The following is a 15593-nucleotide window of genomic DNA, read 5'->3' on the forward strand; positions in this document are numbered from 1 at the left end:
CCCTTTATTTAAAGGGGCAGTATCCAATCATAAAGAGAATATGGAAATACACATATGTGATAACATTTAAAATATACATTAAACAACTGATTAAACATGGATTTGTAAAGAGTAAAAGGTACAAGTGTAAAAAAAATTATCATTGAGAAAGCTAAACTTATATGTATATGTGTTGAGAAACTAAGCCCTCATTCTAGTACGAGTTATGTTTGTAAGGCATAATCAGCATAAATAGTTAAACAGAGGCTATAACATTAACACAAGTAAGAACCCAATAGTGTGAATGTTATCCAGTATAATCAAATATAGGCTATACAAGCATAGGATAAATATAGAGATTGTCCATATTACAAAACTTTTAGAAATATACATACATGTTCACGGACACAATGAATATGTAAGATAACAAATGCAAGATATAAATGTCACATGATGTCATTAAACAATATGTAAAATAACTTTGAAAGACATGAAATATATAATATATAGCCAATACTACGATATTGGACAATTCCAATAGAGCCAGACAATAAGCTCAGATCATTAGCTACTAATGGTAAGGTGGCAACAAAAATCCAAAAATATATACTGATTTAAGGTTTTAAAGTTTACTCCACAAAGTAGCACATATCCCATTCTCTATTTAAGTCTAATGGAGTAATAGTTCTCAATGTATATATCCAGTAGAGCTCACGTTTTTGTAGTAGTTTAGATTTATTGCCTCCTGTTATTGAGGACATATCTTTATCAATGACTTTTACAATCATATGAAATTTGTGAGTCATATGTATTAAATTAAAATGTCTAGCTATAGCTGAATCTTTATTGAAATTTTTGGTATCTCGAATGTGTTCCCTAACCCTGGATCTGAGCTCCCTAGTAGTTTGGCCTGCATACTGTTGGGAGCAAAGGGTACATTCCAGAAGGTACACAAGAAATTCTGTAGAAATCTATGTGAAAACTTTCTTGAGTCACAGAGCTTATAAAGACCCCATTCTGACTCACAACATCATATGTCATGTAAGTCCTTGTGCCACATTTGTATGTTCCCTTTTTCCTAATCCAATTACTGCCAGAGAAGTGTGTATTGCTTATCATTCTCAGAGCTAACCTAGTTGCTAAGGTGGGAGGCCTTTTACAAACAAATTTGTAATTGTGATGGATATTATTCAAAGTATCATCATCTTTTAGGATAAATAGATTCTTTTTCAGTATCCTACAGATATCTTTAAACTGTTTGGTGTATTCAGTAGTGAATACAACTGTATTCTTGGAGAAACCACTTTCCTTTTTCTTTGTGTGGATAACATCATGCTGTGTCTTATTTCTTACACTATTGAATGATTTATATATAGCTCTTTCATTGTAACCCCTTTGTTTTAGTCTGTTAGTCAATTCCCTGGATTGTGTGTAAAAACTTTCATCTGAGTATTTCTCCTCATTCGAATGTATTGTCCTCTTGGTATTGAACGTATAAGATGAGGGGGGTGAAAAGATTGTGCGTGTAAGATAGTGTTACCAGGGTTAAGCTTACAATATGTATCTGTGATTATTTCGCCTGTTTGTACATTCCCTGTGAGAGTTAATTTTTGTAAAAGATATATAAAACGTATTAAGTATGTGCCTAATACTTTTCCAAAGGACACATAACTGGTTGTAAAAAAAACATAATTTTTTATCTTAAGTATTTTATGTTGTATGGCTGTTAATAGTTCCACCAAGCAATTTTATACCTTTGTTAAAATACGCTATGGATCAGTCAATTTCTCTCTTAACTCAACATGCTTGTAAAAGTAGTGTTTTCTAACATCTGCAGAATCGATCTTGTAAAAAGCAAGTATCACCCTGTCAATGATGTTCAGTATTTGTAACACCAAACTAAAAGTGGAAGCAAACCAATGCAATGTGCTTTCAGTCTATCTTGAAATAATCGGTATAGGGTCCTCTGATATTTTGGTATCTGCTACAATCTCATTCTGTGGTGTACATAATTTTGTCTTTGATTTATTCTTTTTTCTCTTACAAGGCAGTATCATTTGTAAAATTTTGAAAATATACAACCTTTTTTAGTTAATGGTTGTCTATTATATGGGCAATATTTTCACTCGGAACACATTGAACACGTCTGTGAATAATATCATGCCTATGGGTTGATACATGTGTTGGTGTTATACATGGTGACTTAACGTAATGCGTTTCAGCTGTTTCAAAGGTTGTTTAAAAGGCTTAGATTATAATTAATAGCTGCTGTACACTCATCATGGCTGCTGCTGATGTAGATGGCAGATCATAATCTAGTGTGAACTGGTCTGATTTGTGTTCTCATTTTTACAGTGTTTCCTGGAGAGCTTTGAAAGAATTCTATCGGCCAATTGGAATTGAAGGGACGCCATCTTGGCCATCTTGGATGACTTAAAGGTACCTTCATTCTGTGTTAGCCGTCGATTGAAGAGGATGCTCCGTGTCGGATGTCTTGAAGATGGACCCGCTCCGCGCCAGATGGATGAAGATAGAAGATGCCGTCTGGATGAAGACTTCTGCCCGTCTGGAGGACCACTTCGCCCGGCTTGGATGAAGACTTCTCCTGGCTTCGTTGAGGACTTCGGCCCGGTTGGGTGAAGACTTCTCCCGGAAAAGTGATCTTCAAGGGGTTAGTAATAGGTTTTTTTTTAAGGGGGCATTGGGTGGGTTTTAAAGTAGGGTTGGTTGTGTGGGTGGTGGGTTTTAATGTTGGGGGGAGGATTTGTAATTTTTTTTACAGGTAAGAGAGCTGATTACTTTGGGGCAATGCCCCACAAAAGGCCCTTTTAAGAAATATTTGTAGTTTAGTGTAGGGTAGGGTTTTTTTATTTTGGGGGGGCTTTTTTATTTTGTTAGGGGATTAGATTAGGTGTAATTAGTTTAAAAATCTTGTAATTTGTTTATCATTTTCTGTAATTTAGTGGGGTTTTTTGTACTTTAGATAATTTTATTTAATTGCATTTAATTTAGGGAATTAATTTAATTATAGTCTAGTGTTAGGCACAATTGTAACTTAGGTTAGGTTTTATTTTACAGGTAACTTTGTATTTATTTTAGCTAGGTAGTTATTAAATAGTTAATAACTATTTAGTAACTATTCTACCTAGTTAAAATAAATACAAACTTGCCTGTAAATAAAAATAAACCCTAAGCTAGATACAATGTAACTATTAGTTATATTATAGCTATTTTAGGATTTATTTTACAGGTAAGAGCCTGATCCGATATGCAGCGTCGCCCACAAAAGCCAGCAATGCCAAATTTTGCGTGGGTTTGGTATCACATGCAACTTTCTGCCTTTGCCCGTATTATTTTTATCCATAGACTGACATACAAAACACGCGCAGTTTGGTATCCAATATACAGCGTAAGGAATTACGCACTCAGATTTCAGAAAATCTACTCCATTCTCATCTCGCCACAAATTTCAGGCGTAGGAGCCCTTGCACTGACTAAAAAACCAACGTAACTCCCTGGAAGCCTTAACAAACACATACAATTAAGCAGCATCTCAAGCTTAAAGGGACAGTATACTATGATATTGCTTTTTTAAGGCTTATTTGTGTATTTGAAATAATAAAATGAATTGAGCTTGTAGGTTCTTTATCACATTGTGGACATATACTTGCTTATTTACTTTCAATTGGATTACCTTTATCTCTTTAGAACCCACTGGAGTGTAATATATTCTAATGCTAACACAGCTTGGCACTGATGCCAAAATATATAAAGGGACAGTCAACTCCAAAGAAAACCTTCTTCTTTTAAATAGGGCATGTTATTTCTAACTACTTTCAGATTTAATTTGAACACTTGCTTTGTTCTCTTGGTATTCTTAGTTGAAAGCAAAACCTAGGATGGCTCATATGATCATTTATAACACCTTCTTGAAGGCTGCCTCTTTGCAATTGTGTTAAACCAATCACACACACCACAACCTCGCTCTCACCTGCAGACTTAAAACACCTGATAATGCCCACCCTATCAGTAACATCACTACTATATATACCAATGGTTCAATTTATATTGGATGTGAGATACATTGATTTGCATCTTACAAGTGAATATTACTGTATTATGTACCCTTCAGAAACAACTATTTTGGATGGGAGTTATAGTACAAGAATATGTTAGAAACAGGATAATATTACCTTTTTTTTGCCATTTCCACACAGGCCTTATTATATGTTTTAACAATATTAGTGTACTAAAACACCCCTCACATGGATGTGGATGACAATTATATGGTAAAAAACAGAGGACAAGATTTATGGTGAACTATAAGAATATTTTTTTTTTGGCTTCTTGGATAAGGGGGCAGAGGTGACTGGAGTGGATTTCCTGGTTCTCCTGGTTTTGGAAGCTTCAGATGATTCTGCTGGAGTGCTGGCCACAGATGAAAGGCTGGAGGCAGTGTCCTGCTGGTGTGTGAAGTGCTCAACCAACACACCCAAGAGTTGATTTTGTTCCCGCCATCTATTGTCCATCTGCATCTGCATATCAGACTGGATTCTCATAATCTGAGACTGATTTTGGACAATTGCATTTAATGAGGCTGCAATGTCCCTCTGCAGCTCGATGCAATGCTTGAGTAGCCTCTCTTGGCTCCTATGAAACCTCTGTTGGCCTCTTTGAATGCTTTCACAGCTTGTTATCAGCCTCCTCTGGAGTGAAATGTATTCCTCTCCCAGGGGAGAATACAGTGGATCTACAGGCTCTTGAGCAGCAGTGATTCTAGGTGCAGGTTCTGCTCTATCTGCTGGTGCATCATGGATAACTTCAGTTGCTGGTGCTTCAGGGACAACCTCAGCTGCTGGTGCTTCAGGGACAACCTCAGCTGCTGGTGCTTCAGGGAAAACCTCAGCTGCTGGTGCTTCAGGAACAACCTCAGCTATATGCTCATCTGAGGATGGTGGAGCTCTCCCAAGGGAAGCGGATGGTAGAGCTCTATCAAGGGAAGTGGATGGTGGAGCTCTCATGCTGGATTGGTAGTCCCATTGACGACTAGTGTGTGACCACTCAGCCTGTCCACTTTGCATACCTTGCGACATCCCCTGTGTGGAAAAGCCATGACTGGCCTGATATTGTGTTGGGGGGGGGTAAAGACATTGACCCTTCGTGGCTGACTTGGCTCCCCCTCAAAGCCAAAAGGATGTTCCTCAGGCCAGGTATCTTGCCATGGGTCGTATGCCAATGGTGGTGGCATCACTTCTGGGTCCTCAACAGAGGCAATCCCACCCTGCTGATGCCTGGGAGCATAATGCCCATGTTGCTGCCTGAAGACTGGTGGTGGAGGTGGCTGCATGGCTGTGACTGGTGGTGGTGGTAGAGTTGGCGGCATGCCCGTTTGCAGCCTGGTGACAGGAGGTTTTGAGGAGGAGTCAAATGATGATAGGGATTAGTACAGTCATATATATGTCCATGTGGGCATACAATATGCATTGATACATGCCAGGGACAATACTCATTCTCATGTCAAACTCTCTATAAGGGATTTTAATCTGCACAGTATACAGGTATGTGTTTCATACAAGAGTTATGTGTACATGTCAGTGATGTCAGTGTTGGAGAAAATGTGTTCTTTAAGTGACACTATGGTCACACAATTTACTTTAGCCTGATGTAGGCACAGAACCTGCTTTCTGAGCTAAAAGTATTGTGATGGCTATAGTGTCCATTTACTGGAAAATCAACATGTGGCTTGTGGCCTATGTTACTCTGAGACATGTTAGTATTGCACTATTCCACCTCATATCATGAATTGCATTGTGTTAAGTAGCATTAATGTCAAATCTAATTGTAGATGTTTTTGTTAGTAGGCCAAATACCATGCTCCTCATTGTGTACATGAATGTGTGACATTAAAGGATGTTATATCTCAAATACATATCATACTGGTGTGTGGGATGTTACTCACCAGCATGAGGTGCTGTGGTCGCAACCCCTGAGCCACGAGCCCCTGGAAGTCCACGGACTGCTGTGATACTCAGAGAGTTGCGTATAATCTCCTGCCATATGTTGTATCCTGCTTCCAAGGGTGGACCACTGCCTGTTTCCCTCTGGTGCATGGCTTCCTAGCCCATCTTCTCTTTCACCCGCCTCTTACAATCATTCCACCTTTTTTGAAGTCCCTCGACAGTCCTCCTCTGCGGGGCCAAAATGTTTACAGCCTCCTCTACCGCTGACCATGTTTCCTTTCGCCTTCGGGCAACACCTCTGCCCTTCTCCTAGCCAAAGAGGGCACTGTGGTTGTCCATGATGGCCTGGACTAGCGCAACATTCTCATCAAATGAGAAATTTGGGCATCTCATGCACTCCTCCTCTGTGGCCACCTGGCTTCCTCCCTGGGATGTCCCTGGTGTGGGTTCCTCCCTATCCTCTCCCTCCTCCTCCCTTCTGTCCCCATGTGCACCCTCTGTCCCGTTCCTTGATGTGCCTGGTCTCTGGAGCTCTCAGGCATCTCCCCTCCCATCATCCCTTCTAGCTCTGCCTCTCCCCACTCCACTTACTCCCTGACGGGGACCCTGCTTCTCCTCCTGTCCGCTACAATACTCCTCTCCCTGCCACTCCTCTCCCCTCCTCCCCTCTGCCCTACCTCTCCCTACCATCCTCACACTACACACACTCACACACTCACACTCACTCCCAGTTCAATCACACACAATCACAACTAAACACTCAGCCTATCACACTGTAAAATTGAAATAAAATGTGTGAGGTGTTAGAAAAAAAAAGTGATGTGTATTTTGTATATGTATTTATGCAATATGGGTGCAATATGTGAAAATAAGTGTAAGTAAATGTACAATCTTACCCAAACAACCGCTCTCCATTTTTTCAGATTTTCCCTATATTTACGTTGTTAAATTCGAAATTAGCCCATCTTTTTGGCTATGTACTGACAGCCCCGCTTTCTGATACCTGATTGATAATAACTTTTGAGTTGTTTCACTGCCATGGATACGTTATAGCAGCCTAATTTCCCAAAATGAATTGGGAGTGACGTATCATCACATGACATGTTTGTCATAGAATCGGGTTATCAGAATGCGGATGTAGTCTCAATGGTTCCCAGTGTCCCAGTAAAGATCGGCGACCCTGATACAAGGTAACTACTTTGTAGCTGTTTCGAATATACGATATTAGGGAGACACTGCAAATGGATAAGCGTTTTTTAAGGATGATGATGTATTTTTTCATTTGATGTATGGGTAGTAACAACTATGGCAGAATGATGCTCTGAAGGGGTTAATTTATCACACAGCAGAAGTTTATTGCTAATCATGATCATGTGATTAAATCCTCTCACAGACATTGAACACTTTCAATGATTGTTTAGTTACCTAATGCTTTATATATGTTGTGATTTCCATTTATCTATATTCACTGCCTGAGGAAACAGAGCCAGAAGCACTGAGAAATGTGTTGCAGATTGAATTTACACTTTTAACTTTGTGTACAATATATTATCCCGTATGCATAGGGGTGTATGCTTTTAAAGGGTTTGTGAGTTTTCATTGGAGACAGCAAAATCTATCCTGAAGGTGTTGTACCTGCTTACGGGAGTGAGTCAGCTGTGGGCTCTGATCTATCCTGCCCGCCTGACTTGCACTGCAATATAGTGCGCCACCTCTGTGAGTATCATTCAGTGGAGGGGATATTGGAGTATTTGCAGTATCTGTTGTTATTTTCTGCACCATTGGAGCACCATTTTTTTCTTTTTTCCTTATACACAGTGTTATTTAGCTCAAACGGAGACAAAACTGTAAGGGAGCCTATTCTGTTATATTCTTCCTCTTGTTATTTGACTGACTTTACTCTTTAATTTGCAACAGTTCCCTAGAGTGTAAAGAAGCCTGTAAGTAACAGTTAGGGGCCGATTTATGAAAGTGCGAGATGTCGGCATTTATCATTGCAAAAGCAGTTTGCTGTCTGCCGTCTCAGAGGTGGCGGACGAGTTAAAGAGCAGCGGTCTTAAGAACGCTGCTTCTTAACTCCTGTATACGGCGAGCCTGAAGGCTCGCGCCGTAACAGCTGCATCAAGCTCCATACAAAGCTTGATGAATCGGCCCCATAGTGTAAATCCCACAACACATACAGACATTCCCACAGACACTTATAGAGACACACACAGATCCAAAAGAGATAATCACACATATATATATTAATACCCAAACAAAATATCGGTATTAAGTGTTTACAGAACACATCTTCTAAATTTCATGGTAACAATATCTAATGTAAAATGTTTAATTTAATGTTAGCGATACTGGCATCACGCATTGACCTAAAATATTTTTTTGCTGAAAGCCTTTTTATGCCAATTAATGAAGACAGATAGGTTGGCTGCCAGTGGCCTGAGATCTAATGTGCCTTAGGATTGATAGAGGGATTGCAGATCCAAAGGTCTAATCTGAATTCTGATCTGCGATGTAGATGAAGGAAGGGTACAGGATCTAATCTGATATCTGATGTCCCAGGTGGAGTAGTAATTATTTGATCTGAGGCACAAGGAGTTAATACCTGCTCAGTTGCTAAAGGGACACTAATGTCAATATTAAACTTCCATGATTCAGATAGAACCTGCAGCTTTAAGAGACTTTCCAATATACTTCCATTATCAAATTGTGCAAAGTATTTTATATGCACACTTTCTGAGGCACAAACTACTACTGAGTATGTGCATATACTATATATGTTTATGAGCCTGTGATTAGCTGATGGCTTTAATATGATACAAGGTGCCAATAAATTGAAGTTTAATTTGAAATGTGTGAGGAAAAAAAAAATCTACTGCTCATTTTAAATTAAAATGAGCAGTTTTTGCATTGTCTTTTTATTATGCATTAATACTGTTTTACTGTACTGTATTTAATGGTCTTTTAACTACACCACTGCCTACACAATCTAGCCCTAAGTTTGGAAAGGTTATTTGTATAAAGACAGTCATATACTTAGACACTGTGCAACATTTCATATTTCTGTTTAAATCACACATCTGAATAAAGAGAACATTACCTTATATGTTCATATTTTATGGTCTAGAACTTTGTTCTACTGTTGGCTAAAAAAAAAACCAGCATAATGTTGCTATTTTGGTTTAAGCCCATATATTTAGTATTAAAAGCCATTTAAAACTGATTCACAGTATTCATCATACTTGTTAGAAAATAAATAAACTGCTAAACTAAAAAGATTTAAGACAACTGAAAAAAATATGTTTCATGAGTGTAATGGTGTGTAAAGAGGAAAGCTAAAACAGATGAATTTCATCACTCAAAAATTGAAATGTTTATGTAATAAAATAATTCTTTATTCAATTAAGATTCAATTAATTTATTGAAAAAAAAAGAATTTAACAAAAGAAGTCTCTGAGTTACAAAGCAAGAAGAGCTATCTGTCAACCATAATGATAATGTTAAGTCTTTCATGTCATTGTAGCCGCTGCCAGGATCATAAATGGCTGGATACACAATCGTTGGTAAAAATGGCAAATGTGCTCTTTAATCTCTCTATACCTGCGCTATAGAGAATTTTCCTCCACTCTTACAAACTGATTATTATTTTTAAATAAACCGTCAGCAGTTTTTTCATTAGCATTTAAATGTAAAAATCCCATTTAAAAATCCCATTTTAACCCCTTAGTGAACACACCTTTTTTTTTTTTTTTTTTTTTTTTTAAACATTGGAACACTGATATCTGTCAGGAATCATTGAATATCCCTTCACATGTATATATTTTTTAAAAGAAGACAACCTAAGTTACTAAAGTTGAGGTATTTTGACTCTTTTCATGCAACCATTTACCACCAATCTATGCCAAAGTTTGAAAAAAAAGTGGTGATTTTTTTTACAAAATATCAATTTAAGAAAACATTTACTGAGAATGTTAAGGATTACTGCCAAATAACACTCAATATGTGTTGAGAAACATCTCCTGAGTACAGTGATACCCCCCATGAATTGGTTTGTTCGGTTCTCAGGTGGCTAAAAGGCCTTATTTTTTGGGGGCACATTCCAGTTTTCCAACTTGGTAATTTCACATTTGTCAACATGCACCAATGTGCTATTGGGGACATTTCTGAAGCTGGACAATGTAATATCGCCCCATAAAACCATATATTTTAGAAAAGTAGACATGCTAGGGTATTTGCAATGCTGGTATTTTAACACTTTTGTATGCACTATGTCAACCACCAGTCTTTGTCAAACTTTTGGGTAGTCATGTTTGTGTTATTTTTCATACACATTGTACTTTAGGCATGGGTTCTCAAATCCCGTTATATGTTGCTGACAAAAAACACCTCAATATGTGTTCAACAACATCTCCTGAGTACAGTGATACCACCCATGAATAGGTTTGTTGGGTTCTCAGGGGGCTAAAAGGCATATTTTTAGGGGGTGTATTCCAGTTTTCCAACTTGAAATTTTCACATCTGTCATCATGCACCCATGTCCTATTTGGGTCATTTCTGAAGCTGGCAAATGTATTTTACCCCCATCAAACCATATATTTTTGAAAGGTAGGTACCCTAGGGTATTTGAAATGCTGGTATTTTAACACTTTCCATGCACTAATTCAACTACCAGTCGTTGTCAAACTTTTGGGTAGTCATTTTTTGTGTGTAAATTTTCATACACATTGTATTTTAGGCATGTATTCTCAATTCCTGTTATGTGTTACTGACAAAAACACCTCAATATGTGTTCAACAACATTTCCTGAGTACAGTGATACCACCAATGAATAGGTTTGTTGGATTCTCAGGGGGCTAAAGGGTCTTATTTTTAGGGGGTGCATTCCAGATTTCCAACTTGGAATTTTCATCATGCCACCATGTCCAATGTGGGACATTTCTGAAGCTGGCCAATGCAATTTACACCCCCATAAAACCATATATTTTAGAAAAGTAGAAATCCTAGGGTATTTGAAATGCTCATATTTTAATGCTTTCCATGCACTTATTCAACCACCATTCTTTGTGAAACTTTTGGGTAGTCATTTTTTGTGCTATTTTTCACACACATTGTATTTTAGGCATGAATTCTCAATTCCTTTTATGTGTTACTGACACAAAACACCTCAATATGTATTCAACAACATCTCCTGAGTACAGTGATACCACCCATGAATAGGTTTATTGGGTTCTTAGGAGCCTAAAAGGCCTAATTTTTAGGGGGCGCATTCTAGTTTTCCAACTTGGAATATTGACATCTGTCATCATGCAGCCATGTCCTATTTGGGACATTTCTGAAGCTGGCCAATGTAATTTACCCTCATCAAACCATATATTTTTGAAAGTAGACATTCTAGGGTATTTGAAATGCTGTTATTTTAACACTTTCCATGCACTAATTCAATCGCCAGTCTTTGTCAAACCTTTGGGGAGTCATGTTTTGTGTTATCTTTCTCAATTCCTGTTATATGTTACTGACCAAAAAAACACCTCAATATGTGTTCCACAACATCTCCTGAGTACAGTGATACCACCCATGAATAGGTTTGTTGGGTTCTCAGGAGGCTAAAAGGCCTTATTTTTAGGGGGAGCATTCAAGTTTCCCAACTTGGAATTTTCTCATCTGTCATCATGCACCCATGTCCAATTTGGGACATTTCTGAAGCCGGCCAATGTAATTAACCCCCCATAAAACCATATATTTTTGAAAAGTAGACACCCTAGGGTATTTGAAATGCTGGTATTTTAAAACTTTCCATGCACTAATTCAACCACCAGTCTTTGACAAACTTTTGGGTCATTTTTTGTGTTATTTTTTCACACACATTGTACTTTAGGCATGGATTCTCAGTTCCTGTTATGTGTTACTGCCAAAGAACACCCCAATATTTGTTCAGCAACATCTCCTGAGTACAGTGATAACCCCCTATGCATAGATTTATTGGGTTGTTTGGGGTTTGCAATGCCAAACTTCTGACATGTGTTTTTGATTTTTTAAAATTTAACATATAGGGGCATATTTAAGAAGGTGCAAGCGGACATGATCCGATATTGCGGATCATGTCTGCTGCACATCGATAAATGCTGACAGCATATGCTCTCGGCATTTATCATTGCACCAGCAGTTCTTGTGAATTGCTGGTGCAATGCCACCCCCTGCAGATTTGTGGCCAATCGGCCGCTAGCAGGGGGGTGTCAATCAACTCGCTCGTATTCAATGATGATTTCCAGCAATGCATAGGTTTGCCAGGATTTTGGGAAGGTTCTGTTACAATTTTATTACTTGTAATTTTATTTAAAAGTGAGAGTATTTCGGGGATGGAGCTAGCAGCCGAGGAAGTAAGACGTGTGTTCCCTGAGCTCCTGATCTCTGATCAAATAAATCCCTTTTATAAGCAAGCAAACCTTTCCATTTATGTGACTTCCCTCTTCACTAAGTCCTGGGATGCAGGATAAATTATTTGAGGGATTAAACAAGGAGTTTGATGCTACAAAGATAGGATGATCTGAAAGTCTGTTATGAGCCCAGAGTATTATACGACGCCATCTTTGGAAGTATATATTCATCTTCACTACTTCTAATGACTTGCTTGCCGCACATTGAATAACTTCTACTAAAGCTTCAAACGCCACTAAACCCCCCCCCCCCCCACGGTTCGCAGGGGTAATGAGCAAGAAGGACTTCCACTAATTCCAATCTCTGCAATTAACAGCTTTCGAGCACTGAATGAACAATAGATTTTTTGATCTGAGGGAACTATGTGTGTCTCTAACCAAATGAGTAGATCCACTGCCAACGTTAGATACCAACCTGCCGATGATGGAGTCTGAGTGTTCTACTGGGCACAGACCAGAACCCGTGATTGATGGAACGCAAGATAGCATTTTTTGGCCTACACTTCTGAGAGCAGTATGGGATGTTCAGAGCCCTAAGCTGGGACCGCTGGAACCACAAGCTACAGCAATAGCCTCGACTATGCTAGGAGAAGATGCGGCCGACCTCTACAGAGATACCAGAGGCTCACTAACCTTCCACAAAGTGGTAAATCCTTCTCTGCAGTGGTCCAGGAGCTCTGGAGGTTTTGAATATTCCAGAGCCCTGAGAGATTCTGCCAGAAATCACACGAGTACAACTAAGCTACCACGAGAAATACCTGCTCACCTATCTAACAAGAGAGATGGTAAACTTCAGTTATCATTGCCCTCTTATTTGTTTTCTGAGTCTGAAAAGCAGGCATGGTCCCAACCGGTAAAGATGACTGTTGGTTTGAGAGGCTTTGAGACACACACATGCCCACAAACCTTATTAGCCTGGAAGTTTGAAGTAGGTTGATTTACTCAATAAGACTTTATTTTAAGACAGTCCCTGCTTAATATAAGGTAGCCTAAGAGAATGATTCTATACTCATAGTAGCATAGCCAATTATGAAGACTTTTGTTAGATGTACCAAGCTTTGCAGGGCCCTATGAGACAGCATACTTTATCATACTGTTATTCTCTAACCATTGGTATTTATATGTGTAATACACTGTTATGACTTATGCAACAGATGTGATGTACTATCTATATATCTTCAGGGCTGATCATTATTCCCCAATGTGAGTTAGCACTAGTTATACATTTTTGGTCCACCAACCAGCATTACAATGTACTCCCAATTGCAGTTTCTTTATCACCCCTAAAAATTTAGATAGTCCCCTATTACAATATTATGTCCTTTTCCCACAATATTTGGCTATTAAAGTACACTCAACTTCATACCTAGATGGACTCAAACATAGGTAGAGGCTTACATTTCTTTAAGGAATCATCTTATAAAGACACAATTTATCTCTTAAGCATATACAATCCTACTAAGGATGCTCTTAGCTCTTGAAAGCTGGGGTTAACCACCTTTGATGTACATATATAGCTATCTGAGGGGGGGACCTATATGCAGACAGTCCCTGCTTAATATAAGGTAGCCTAAGAGAATGATTCTATACTCATAGTAGCATAGCTAATTATGAAGACTTTTGTTTGATGTACCAAGCTATGAAGGGAACCATGAGACAGCATACTTTATCATACTGTTAATTCTCTAACCATTGGTATTTATATGTGTAGTACACTGTTATGACTTACGCAAAAGATGTGATGTATTATCTAAATATCTTCAGGGCTGACCATTATTCTAGTTATACATTTTTGGCCCACCAACCAGCATTACAATTCACTCCCAATTGCAGTTTCTTTATCACCCCTAAAATGTTAGATAGTCCCCTCTTACAATGTTATGGTAGATGCTTACATTTCTTTAAAACGCAATTAATCTCTTAGCATATACAATCCAACTAAGGATACTTTTAGCTCTTGAAAGCTTGGGTTAACCATAGACATGTGCGATTCATTTCGGATTGATTCGGAAATTCAGACAAATTCGTAAAATTCAGGATTCGGATCGATTCAGATTTCCGAATTAAAATACTGCTGAATTTACCAAATAAATTCGAATTAGTTTGGATTTATTCTGATTTATTCGGTAGATTTGGATGGCCATGGATTACACTAGTATTGTACAGTATATTAGGTTATATCACAGTACATAATACTAGTCTAATACACAGCACATCCCACCTAATACTTACCGAAATTCCGAATTTCCAAACCGAACCGAATCCAGACGAATTTATTCAAATCCGAATGAATCCAAAATGAATCCGAACCGAATTGATTAAAATTTTTCCAAATTCGAATCGATCCTAAATTTGAAAAAATCTGAATCGATCCGAACCAAACCAAATTTTTTCGCCATGCACATATCTAGTTAACCACCTTTTATGTACATATATAGCTATCTGAGGGAGGGACCTGTATGCCTGTATACCTATTACCGCTTGGTTAAGCTGCCTCCTGGCAGGGACTTTAAAATTAGAGTCATAACCAGTCCTACTGCACATATCCTCACCTTATACCCCAAATCTGAAATGGCAAAGTGTAGTTAAGTACATTATTAGGGCTCATAGTATCCTATAATACTATAATCTTCTGGCAGCTATGCAAGGGGTGCTCCTCCATTATTCTGTAACACACCCTATATGATTCTAAACTAGGAGATAGTTTTTTTTTTTTCTATTGCTATATCTTGTATTATATTGTCCTTCATCATCAAGTTGTTCTTATAAGAATGTTTTATCTACTTTAAAGCAGTGTTTACCCGCTGTTATGTTCCGATATGTATAATTTATGTGGTTATCATTTTAAGAATGCTATTGTTTCCTAGATCAATTGGTTCATGAGTAACCATCAAACTGAGCACTGTTTATTGCTATCCTGAAAACTTTAAAACAAGATTCTCAAGTTATTGTTAGCTAAGTATTGTACAATTGTCACATGTTGATATATGGAATGTGCATTTACTAATTGGAGCATGTATAATATTTGCTTTGCTATCTGTTGATGTTTAACTACCACAAATCTCAATAAAAGATTATTTAATAAAAAAATTAAAAAAAAATGAGAGTATTTCTTCTGATAGGCCGATCTTTAGTTTGGGGTCTATCGCATACCCCAGTTTTATTTATTGCCATGAAAGTGTATATATTTGAAATGTTGACACCCTAAGTTATTGTATAT

This window comes from Bombina bombina, chromosome 7 (genome assembly GCF_027579735.1).
Source record: "Bombina bombina isolate aBomBom1 chromosome 7, aBomBom1.pri, whole genome shotgun sequence".
NCBI classification, from domain to species: domain Eukaryota; kingdom Metazoa; phylum Chordata; class Amphibia; order Anura; family Bombinatoridae; genus Bombina; species Bombina bombina.